The sequence below is a fragment of the Zalophus californianus genome, chromosome 15, assembly GCF_009762305.2.
Source record: "Zalophus californianus isolate mZalCal1 chromosome 15, mZalCal1.pri.v2, whole genome shotgun sequence".
Lineage (NCBI taxonomy): Eukaryota > Metazoa > Chordata > Mammalia > Carnivora > Otariidae > Zalophus > Zalophus californianus.
Genome location: NC_045609.1, coordinates 59421165 through 59432754, shown reverse-complemented (window position 1 = coordinate 59432754; position 11590 = coordinate 59421165). Strand labels below are relative to the sequence as shown.

The following is an 11590-nucleotide window of genomic DNA, read 5'->3' as shown; positions in this document are numbered from 1 at the left end:
AGACTTTCCTCAGGGAAAGAAATGGGACGGACAGAAGCGAAGGGCAGCTCTGTGTGCTGCGGTGAAGAACGCTGCCTCGGGTAGAAAGAGGACCGCACCACAGGCGGACGGGAACTGAGCGGGCCTTCTCTCAGTGGAATTTCGCCTGTTTTCTAGGCTGGAGGGCCGTGTGGGGCAAGGGACTCGCTCTGAGCCTGAGCCGCACGCAGGGCCCAACGCCTGGCGAGCGGCGAGCGGCGGGCGCCGGGCCGCGCTGGCCCGTGCCTCAGTTTCCCCGGCCAGAGGCCCTCGGAGCGCCGCCCCCTCTGACTCCGCGGGGCGGGCGGGCCGGCAGGGGGCGCGAGCGCGGGGCGGGCGCCTGGAGGTGGGCGCGCGGGGACCGAGGCGGCCCCGGGCCGCGCGGCCGCGAGAGGCGGAAGCCTGGGCGGGAGGCGAGAGGCGGGGCGGCCGCGCTGAGTCACCCGGGATCGGCCCGCCCGCCGCTTCCAGGGGCGGAGGTGACAGCGGCCCGGGACGGGCGGCTGCAGCTGGCCCGCTGCGCCGAGGGACCGCTGGGCAGGCGGAGAGCAGGTCAGGGGCCGGGCGGGGCCGGGCGGGGGAGCTCGGGTCGCGGACCCGGGGCGGCGGGCGGAGGGGACCCGCGCCCAAGAGGGACGCGCCGCGCGGCCGGGCCTGCGCCACCCCTGCACCGCGGCGGCCGTTGGCCCGGCCGGGAGCCCCCCGGGCAGGAGGTGCGGGGCGCCGGCCCTCCTCGGAGCCCGGGTCAGGTCCGGCCCTGTGAGGTCCCCGCCGGGGGTGGGGGGGGGAGGTGGGGGGAAGCTGGGCGGCCAGCAGTCAGGGGGATGCGGACGTGGGCTTCTTAAACGGTGTCAAGCCCCGGGCTCTTTTTACTGCACCGCCCTGACACTCGGGCAATGAGGCGGAATTTGAGAGCTGGAAAAGAATTCAGCATAGCCCAGCCCCCCTATTTTACAGATGAAGAAATATTCTGGCTTGCTCAAAGTCACATCCAGTCGGTCTAGGAGTCCGTGATTCTGTGTCAGGGAGGCAGGGAGGGATGATTTCTGAAGCAAGAGTAAGACCCGTTTGGCTAGAGATGCAAGTTTGGTTATGCTGGAGTTTTGCCGTTACCCACGGACACCTGCATTCGTGTCACAGGGAATGATGTCCACCAGGCATCAGTTTCTCAAAGCACTTAACCTTGAAGAGGGTGACGGTGCTGTCAGTTGCATAGGGGAATATTGGGGTTACAAACTGGCCAGGTCTGCTGCAGATGAGGCGCTGTGGAGAATGCTTGGGGTGTAGAGTTAATTTTTAAATGCAAAAAATCCCGCACTTGAAATGCAATTTCATTATCCTTTGTTGTCTGTCTCATTTACGCAGCAGTGAAGGGCTCTCGCACTGTTGTTCTGTTATATTGGTAACTTGCCTATTTTACAGTAATATGCACATCTTGTGTTGAAAGACTGTTTTCCTAATTAGTGATGCTGTGGTATGTGGCTTAATGGTTAGGGCTTGAGCATAGTCTAGCTCCGATTGTTTGCATAGCTGAGTTCCAGGGGGAGAGTGGGACTGATTAATCCCTGGTTGTATTTGGCAGACTGAAGTACCTGGCAGCATACAGGTGTGCTTTCTTAGTGTTGTATTTATTAGCCTAGCAACAGGAATAGACTCCAGGTGATGAGGAAGTTAGTTTATCCCTCAGCACCTGCTTTTCTCTAAATTACTGAATTAAAGGATCTCTAGCCCCCTTTGAACTCTTTCAGATGTTAATTTGAAACATATGTCACTCATTGTGACAACAAAAAGTTTTAATAGAACAAGTCACATCATCAGCGTTGGCCTAACATAAGTGAAAAGTGATTTTTCAAATTACTTCAGTGTTAAATTCACTTAAATTCAGAGATGGGGATGGAGTACTTTGTGAGGATAGCTAAAATCTGACCTGGGAATGGGGTGTGTGGGGTGCACAGATAACCTTTGCAATAAGCTGAGAACATTCTGCCTCAGGAAATGTGATAAGATGTCTTTTATATAGTGCTCATATTGTATGTATATTCAGCTGAGATATAATAGACAGTCCGTCCAAATATGTGCAAGTTATTTATTTTGTCTTGTGGCCCCAAAGCAGAGCCTTTCCCACTTCTTGTTTCTTTTTTTCTGGCTCTTTCAGAGTGGCCCTCTTTCCTGCAAAGACCCTTTCCCGTTCCTCTTTCAGCCACATTGCAATTCAGAGCCTCCTGCAAGCTACTTTTTCTCCTCCTAAAGAATATGACAAATCATAATTCTTCAGTCAACTGTTTACCATCTCCTAAAAACTAAGGGTAGGTGTTCATTTTTAGAACACAGTGTGACTCCGTGAAGCTCTGGTTCTGAAAAAGGGTTAAGTGGACTGTGCTTAGATTTTTATCTTTCGTGTACTTGGAGGCTGCAATATAGAAAGGCTCCAGAGGCAGCAAACTCACTTATCTCTGCCTCAGAAGGAAATCCTTCCTGCAGGATGCCTAGGGAATCTTCAAGTATGTTATTGTTCTCAACCCTCCCACTTTACAGTGTTGGGCTAAAATAAGCAAAAAGCTGTTTTTCACATTTCAGATACTTCAGTGATTTTTGAAATTACAGATACTTTTTATATTGGAATTTTTTCAAATGATAAAAGCAACTACAATAGAATGCAAATGGAGACTTGCCTACCTATTGCCAGGTATAAGGCTTGAATCATTCTCTGGGTTTATTATTGTTTCTAAAGTCAGTGTATTACCTACAGCATAGCATTGTTACAGGATTATCTGCTCTGAAATTCTCAACTGTGCTTGGGTTTTAGCTAAAGCGTCCTGAAAATTCATTCAGTTACGTTTGAAAAGTTTCACAACAACAATCCAATTAAAATCAAATAGCTTCTTATACTCAGCTTAGGAAAACATCTGGATAAACTGATTTTCAAGATTGGATAACATAGTCTTGTGGGTCAGGTGTTAATTCTGAGATACTAGGGGCATCTGGCTGGCTCAGTCGGTAGAGCGGTAGAGCGTGCGACTCTTGATCTCAGGATTGTGAGTTCAAGCCCCACGGTGGGCGTAGAGCTTACTTAAAAAAAAAATTATATCAGTCTCTCGTCTAGAAAGGCAGAAACGTAAAGTAATAGCCATAAAATCAGATCACAGAACAGCTCTATGATGAAGGAGCTCTTAAACAAACCAAAAGTGTTAACTTTTGGTTGGGTGCTTTATCCCTGATGCTATAAAAGTCAGCCAGAGGAGATAAAATAAACATAGAGTAGCTAAAATGTATTCTTTTATTTTTAAATGTTAGGGTTTACCCAAGAAGAGGCAGCACTGCAGAGCAAATAGTGCATTGTGCTAGGGGGCTGAAGTCTGCAGTTCTGATTTGTTCATTCACCACATAGTCATTAAGCACCTGTGTCTGCCAGGCACTATTCTGGGGCTGGGGTTACAGCTGTGAACGAAACAGACAAAGCCCCACCGCGGGGCCATAGCATTGTAGTGGGGTAGAGGCAGACAAATGAAACTGTGAATGGATTGACCGTCCCATGCTCATCGTGCTACTGAGAACTTTAAAGAGGTGTTAAGTGGGAAAGGGTAAGTATGTGTGTGGGGGCTGGGGGGGTGGGCAGGATTGACTTTATTATACGGAGCGGTCAGAGAAGGCCTCTGCTAAGATCACTTTTGATCTAGGCTTGGAAGGAATTAAGACCGTGAGGGTTGGGGGACAGAGGAATGAGCAAGTTCCAGGCCCGGGTGCTGAGCCTGTTTGGCGTGTGTGAGGGCTGGTGAGGTCCTAGCGGCCAGGGGAGGTTGAGGGCGAGGGGGCAGCAGGGGAGAGGCGGTGGGAGTGGGAAGGGGCACATCAGTGTAGGCCATTGTAAGGACTTTGACCTTTACTCTAAGTGAGGGGGAAGAAGACATTAGAGGGTTGTGAACAGAGTTCCTCATGATGACTTAAGTTTGACAGGGTCACTCTGGCTGCTGGGCACAGAGTCAGGAAGACCTTCCCTTTCGTCCTAGTGGTGTGACCCTAAGCCGTAATTCTTCTTGGGGCCTTAGTTTCCTCATCTGTAGGATGACCAGGTCCCTTGGAGCTCTAGAATTTTAAGATTCTAAGTAGCATGGAATATTTCTATGAGGAGGCCAGGGGCTTGCATACGAAGAGGTTCTAAAAGTAAACAGCTTCAGATGACCTGAAGACTTGACTCGGACCCGCCTTTAGCTGAATCACTCCAAATCAAGAGGTAATCAGGTCTTTTCAGTCAGGTTGTCAGGTCATGGGAACAAAAACACTGTTTCGTGAATATTCTCTGCTGATCCCTTTAGTACTCTGCTGATCCCTGAATTTTCTCTTCCTGCTTGAAAAAGGATGAAGAGCTGTTACTCATCAACAGAGCTGGCAACCAAAGTAGCTTTTGTTGTTAGGAAAGTTGGAAACTTTGGGGAAGGAAACAGTTTTAATTTTGTATTTATCATAGTCATTCGAATTCTCCTTTTTTAACATGGAAGGAATCTGAAAGATTTCTTTTGTTTTTAATTCCCTTATCCCCTTCCCATTCACCTTATGTCCCATAGGTACTCATTCTAATGCATGTAACATGTTTCTTTTTGTCTGTATAGGATCTTGTTTGTTTTATATGTATTTTAATTTATAGCACTGTATTTCATTTTGCTGCTTTTTTCTTTAAATAGTTTTGAAGATCCATCAGTTTCTATGTGTGCATCTAATTCTTTGTTTTTGACTGATGCATTATACTCCATGCCGTGTTCTCAAACCACAATTTTATGTATCTGCTGTCTTTGTGGTAGATACTCAGGTTGTCCCTCCACCCTAACATACCTATTGCTGCAGTGAGCATCTTTGTACCTGTCCACTTATAAAGCTGCATAATATTTATTCAGAAGGGAATTGCTGGGTTATAGGCTGGCACTTAATGAATTTGATTAAATAGCGCCAGATTCCTCTCCACAATGGCTGCCCCAGTCTCTCTTCCGCCGGAAGTGTTGGAGGATTCCTATACTCTCATGCCCCACCAGCACTCAGCTTTCTCCAGCTCTCCATCTTTTCTGGTCTCCGAGGTGCAAAGTGATCTCTTGTCATTTTCATTTGTGTTTCTTTGCTTACAAATGATTGCCAACATCTCTTATACGTATAGCTCCTTCTGTAAATTGCTTATTCATATTTTCGCCCATTTTCTATTGGAGTTGCTATCTGTATTGTTCACATTTAGACTCTGCAGATGTCTTCTCTTTGGACATCTGTTAATTTTGTCTTTGTCCTTTTTTTTTTAAAGATTTATTTATTAGAGTGTGTGTGTGTGTGTGTGTGTGTGTGTGTGCGTGCGTGCGCGCGCGCAGGAGAGGGACAGGGGCAGAGAGAATCTCACACAGACTCCCAGCTGAGTGCGGAGCCTGACTTGGGGTCCATCTCAGGACCCTGAAATTAGGACCTGAGCCGAAACCAATAGTCAGTCCCTTAACCGACTGTGCCACCCAGGAGCCCCTCTATGTTGTCCTTTGATCAAGAAACATTCTTAATTTTGATGTAATCAGATAAATTCTTTGACATGGTTAATACTTGTAGAGTTTTAAGAAGCCCCTCTCAATCCCTGGGTCATAGCGATTTCTTTAATTCATCTAGAACCCACATTACATATGGTGTGAGACAGGGCTCCAGTCCTATTATTCTTCACTTAATGAGGCAGACTTTCCAATATCTCCAAAAACATCATGCTTTCCTCCATTGAATTGTGGTACCTTCTCTCTCATCTATGGTTTCCATGTGTATACTGGTCTGTTCTAAGCTTCTGCTCTGTTCCATTAGTCTGTCAGTTATTGCTCCCTGTTTTATTGCAATGATTTTGTAATATGTTCTCTGACGGGCACAGCAAATGCCCCATCTCTGTTCTTCATTTTTAAGTTTAATTAGCATTCCTGGACCATTATTTTTCTATATAAAATTTGGAATTAAGTTTATAAATTCCTCAAAAATTATATTTTTAAGGAATTTTTATTTGGATTACATTGAATTTATAAATTATTTGGGAGAGGCTTGACATCTTTCTGATATTAACTCATTTCCTCCAAGAGCATGTAACATGTCTCTCCATTTATTCAGCACTTTTTAAAAGAAATTTGGTTTTATTGGAAATAATTTAAAACTAGCAAAAGAGTTCTAAGGTTAGTACAAAGAACTTCTGTATATCCCTCACCTGGATTCACCAAATGTTAGCATTTTGCCACATTTGTTTTATTACTCCCTCTCCACATTTCTAAGCCTGTTTTTTTCCTGATCCATTTTGAGTTAGTTGCAGACACCATGCCCTTTTATCCCTAAATACTTCATCAGCTCATTTTTAAATCCTTTATTAGAACTTTAAAAATTTTCTCCATAAAGGTCTAGGAAGGTATTTTTGGTTAAACTAATTTCTAAATATTTCATAGTTTTGTTGCTGTTGTGAGTCATGTCTCTATTATTTTCTAGTTGACTGTTGGTAGTTTAAGAGAAATAGTGTTATTACATGCTGATCTTGTATCTGACAGCCTTTCTTCCCCATCTTATTCAAATAGTTGATTTCTGGGTTTTTTTCCCCCTATTGTTAACCACAAGTCTCTGAAAGTAGTGATATTGTTGCTTCTTTCCCATCCTTATACGTCTGACTTTATCTTTCCTTACAGCATCACCCAGAACTTCCAGGACTGTGTCAAAGCAGTTGCTCTGCTCGTGGGCATCTTTGTCTTGCTTTCAGTCTTAAAGAGAATGAGTCTAACGTTTTTCCATTTCATATACTGTTTGTTTTTGGTTTTAGATATGCCTTTGTCAAGTTAGGGTGTTCTTCTCTATTCCTAGTTTACTGAGCATTTTCGTCATAAATGGGTAGTAAGCTCTATCAGATACTTTTTCAGGATTTGTTTCCAAAGCAGTAAGATGGCATCAGGAGGGTGCATAGCCAAATCCTAAGCCTGTGCTAAGGTTAAGTTTTAAGCAAAAGAAGATTAATAAGAGTCTTCAGTACTTCTGAACCTTATGGTAAACATTTCATGATTTCAATATAAGCTTCTTTCACCATTAGATCAGCTTTTTTCTCCTGCTGTTAAGAGCCAGAATTTAAATAGCTGGTGTGAAGAATGAGAAAGAGCCATATTCAGCATCACAACTGGGGTTGTCAGCATGATTGTAAGTATAAGATACGTAAAATTGTAGTTTGCTTACCCTGTGGATCAGTCTCTACTCCAGGTATAAATCTTATCCAAGTAGATCTCACAAAAAATTGAGATCTTCAGCAGGTAGCTCTTTAGCAACAGTAACTGCTCTCGTGTTGGGCAATTGATTCTCATCACCATCTCTTTTGGTATATGGTTGGGGTGTTTTTTTTTTAACTAGCTATTTTTTCCTAATTATAAAAATTAAACATCTTCATTGTAGAAAATTTGTAAAAATATAGAAAGGCAATCTTTAATCCTGTCTTTTAGCACCAGCCTGTAAAATGTTGGTTATTTCTTGCCTTTTTTTTTAATTGGGGGGGGGCATGCTTGTGGAGGAGGAGAATGCATTTAAACTTGGGCTATATATAATGGTATCACCCTTACTCCTGCAGGGTTAGACCATCAACTCTTGTTCTTCTTGCTTTGATTGATCCTCTGAAAAAAAGCAAGAAGATATAAGTAACTTCTAGGCGTGGGGTAAATGCAGGCTGATTCCTTAGAAACGGTGAACAGGCTGTTCCTGCGGGAGCCACTGTGCAGACAGCCCGGACTTCCTGTCAGAATATGGGGCAGTTGTAGCCCAAATGCTACTGGACCAAAGACTAGCTGGGTGCAGGAGAAGGGGAGGAGAAGTCTGTCCGTTGTCACTTTGCTTTGGTTCATTTAGCGCTTTTGCTTCTTTAGGCCACTTTCCGAAAAGAAAAGTATAGAGAAAATAGTTGTAATTTATCTTCTTTTGACTCTGAAATAAGCCTAATACAGTTGTCTTGTTTCCCTCATCACCTGCTCGTGGTGAGTGGTGAGGGAGTGGTAATGAATAGCAGGAAGTGAGAATTCCTAGGTTAACATTCCTACCAACTGGTAGATTCCACATCCGACGGCCCTCCCCCTTCTCACTCCCTCTCCTTTCACCTTGCCTTTTTTTTTTCTTTTTTTCCATTTTGTCCTAACACCCGTCACTTCCTAAAATGTCTGCCTTCCCCATCTCTCAAGGAGAAAGTTCTTCAATGGCAGGGACCTTTGTTTCGTTCACTGATAAATCCCAAGCAGGTCCCTGGCACATACTGTGCTCTCAATAAATGGAAGCCATAAAATGACTCAATCTGTCAAGAGGTAGCTCTGTGATGCAGAGCAAGGAAGTCTAAGGGATGGGTGAAGAAAGAAAGTTCTCTTAGCCTCCTTTAAATGCATGGGTTCAATAAAGTAGTAGAATGCCTATTTCCTCCTTGACCTTGTATGCATAACCATCAACCCAGCCACAGAGCTAATTTCTCTACATCTGTTTTAGCCTCCTGTGGAGGCTGTGGTTTCTGAAAGTGGGGTGTGAGTGTCTGTGTTGCTGACAAGCACTCGGTGGGAGTGGGGCCCCGGAGAGAATAATCCTTGCTGACGTTCTAGCCATGGGTTCTGGGCCTGGCACACATTCTGCATTGTTTTCATGAGGTGATTCTCTGAGGATAAATGATCTGCGCCATCAGCAGAAAAAGTTGCAATGGATGTGTCGGGTTGTGCTGAACTCCCCAGCCTCACACCCCATGTCCTCCCATTTTCTAGTCTATTCTTCCCTCCCATCCCCAGTAATGCAGAGACATTTTGGTGTTTCTGCCACTTCTGGATCCAGTTCAGGATTGTCATGATGACAGTCATGTTGCACATACCTGCTTACTTTATTATAAAGCAAGGCCTCAAATCATATTAATAGCACAATATAGGGTGATTAAAGAAAAAGTTGCTGCAAATACACCAAATGATGCCCTGGAGGCCAATGCCACAGACCCCGTTTACCTTGTACAGACTGTTTTCTGACTCATTGTCATCTATTACTTTACTCGTTACCGACCACTGCCCCCAACAAATCTTAAACTCTGCTGCCTGGCCCTCTAGAGTCTGTTCCAGATCTACCTGTACATATTAATTTACTTTAAGTCCCCACTTTCTGCTCTCTTCACACATTCATCAGATGTTCTTTCCTACAACAATAATGCTAGCAGTAAGTATACTGTTAATTACAATTGTGAATATTTCATCTTTCATTTTGCTGGGTTTCACTAATGGTCTAAATTCAAATGAAAGAAATATAAAACAATAAAACACTACTGATAGAAAATGGCAGCTAATATTTTAGCCAGTCACATACTAATGCATTCTCACTTAATCTTCAGAATGATTTTATAAGGAAGGTGCCAGTGTAATCGTCATTTTACGTATGGAGAAATTAAGGTACAGGTTGGTTGAGAGAGGCGTCTGGCTGGCTCAGTCAGTAGAGCGTGCAACTCTTAATCTCAGGGCCGTGAGTTCAAGCCCCACACTGTGTGTAGAGCCTCCTTAAAAAAAAAAAAAAAAAAATTGGTTGAGAAACTTGCCTGGAAGTTACACTGCTGTTAGTAGAACTAGAATTCAGACCCACATCTGTCTGTCTACCAAAGCCCATGCTCTTAAGCAGCATGCTGTATGTGGTAGTGCTCAGGTGAGCAGGTGACTGAAGACAGGGAGTGACACAGAGTCACAGGGTTCTTGAGGACTGTCCTTTTCTCACGTATGCCGCATTACTCACCAGTGCTCTGAGTTGTGGAGAGCATGGGAGGATTTTGCCTGGAGCCGAAACCATTTGGGAGGCCTCCTCTCCAGAGCCTGCCTTGACTACTGCAGATGGACAGGGGGGTTGCACCTCAAAAAGGGATGGGCTCTGAAACTCCATCCGGGTAGCATGCTTTGACTTTTCAACCTTTCTCCTAATGAAGTATTTAAAATTTGCAAAAATGAATAAAGAATAATATGCCAAACATAGATGTATCCAGGGGTGCCTGGGTGGCTCAGTCAGTTAAGCGTCTGCCTTCAGCTCAGGTCATGATCCCAGGGTCCTGGGATCGAGCCCCACATCAGGCTCCCTGCTCGGCGGGAAGCCTGCTTCTCCCTCTCCCACTCCCCCTGCTTGTGTTCCCTCTCTAGCTCTGTCTCTCTCTGTCAAATAGATAAATAAAACCTTTAAAACAAAAAACAAAAACATAAATGTATCCAACACTCAATTTAAGATGTATAAAACTGAGCTGGTTTCTGTGTTCCACCTTCCTTTGCATTTTTGAAGACCCTCTGGTTCTAATGATTAAAAAAAAAGGAATTCCTTTTTATTTACATATGACACAATACCATTACTGTCACCTAAAAAAAAGTAGTAATTCCTAAGTATAATAAAGAAGCTAGTCAATGTTCAAAAATTCCCCATTTGTGGGGTGCCTGGGTGGCTCAGTCAGTTAAGCGTCTACCATTGGCTCAGGTCATGATCCCGGGGTCCTGGGATCAAGCCCCATGTTGCGCTCCCTGCTCAGCGGAGAGTTTGCTTCTCCCTCTCCCTCTGCTCCTCCCCCCCTGCTTGTGCTCTGTCCTCTCTCTCTCTCAAATAAATAAATAAAATCTTTTTAAAAAAATTCCCCATCCCATTTGTTTCCATTTTTTATTTTTATTTTTTAAAGATTTTACTTTAAAAATAAATTGAAAAAATGGAAACAAATGGGGAATTTAAAAAAATATATTTTATTTATTTATTTGGGAGAGGGAGAGAGAGAGAGAGAGAATGAGTGGGCTGGGGAGGGGCAGAGGGAGAAGCAGACTCTCTGCTGAGCAGGGAGCCCAGTATGGGGCTTGATCCCAGGACCCTGAGATCATGACCCCAGCTGAAGGCAGCCACTCAACTGACTGATCTACCCATGCAGGCCCCCCACGTTTTTAAAAAGATGTCTCAATTTTTTAAAATAATTGATTTGTTTGGATCAGGTCCCAAGAAATGGGCACATACTGCGTTAAATTAATGTTTAAGTGGTTTTTAACTGGTAAGTCCCCTTTCCTTTTTCATTTTAATTTTTTGGTTACAGTTTATTTTGTTGAAGAAACTGGGCTTTTATCTTATAGTTTACTACAATCTGGATTTTTTTTTTAAAGATTTGTTTACTTATTAGGGAGAGAGAGTGGGGTGGGGGGCAAGGGAGAGAGAGTCTTAAGCAGACTCCCCGCTGGTGTGAAGTGCCATGTGGGGCTCGATCTCAGGACCCTGAGATCATGACCTGAGCTAAAACTAAGAGTCAGATGCTTAACTGACTGCGCCACCCAGGCTTCCTGCATTCTGGATTTTTAAAATGGTTTTTGACTTAACTTTTTTGACCTATTTTGAGTTTTGAGTACTAATCTGTCTGTCACTATAGGAGGTTCCAAGTTATTCAGCTTCCATAAATAGAAAGGATTCACTGGCCCACATACTGCTTGGTCTGGCCCAGAGGTAATTTCTTAGGGGTCTTCCAAAGCATCCCAGGTGACAAGGTATGACATTATCAACAGACCCTCTGTATTTCAAAACATTTTGCCCCCGAAAGAATTTTGTATCTTCT

The 11590-nt window shown here is 44.1% G+C and overlaps 1 protein-coding gene across 7 annotated transcripts in view; it reads left to right on the top strand.

Moving 5' to 3' along the window:
- The first annotated feature begins 419 nt into the window (after positions 1 to 419).
- Positions 420 to 11590, top strand: part of LOC113920281 (dynamin binding protein) — a 100799-nt gene continuing 89628 nt past the window's right edge. For 3 of the 7 annotated variants that reach the window (XR_004819635.1, XM_035724111.1, XM_035724106.1), the window contains exon 1: positions 420 to 570. The gene's annotated coding sequence lies outside the window, so the exon portion shown is untranslated. Of the gene's footprint in view, positions 571 to 900; positions 2325 to 3312; positions 3600 to 7078; positions 7183 to 11590 lie in introns of those variants that run through there. The other 4 variants (XM_035724109.1, XM_035724107.1, XM_035724110.1 and 1 more) reach the window with 4 other exon arrangements.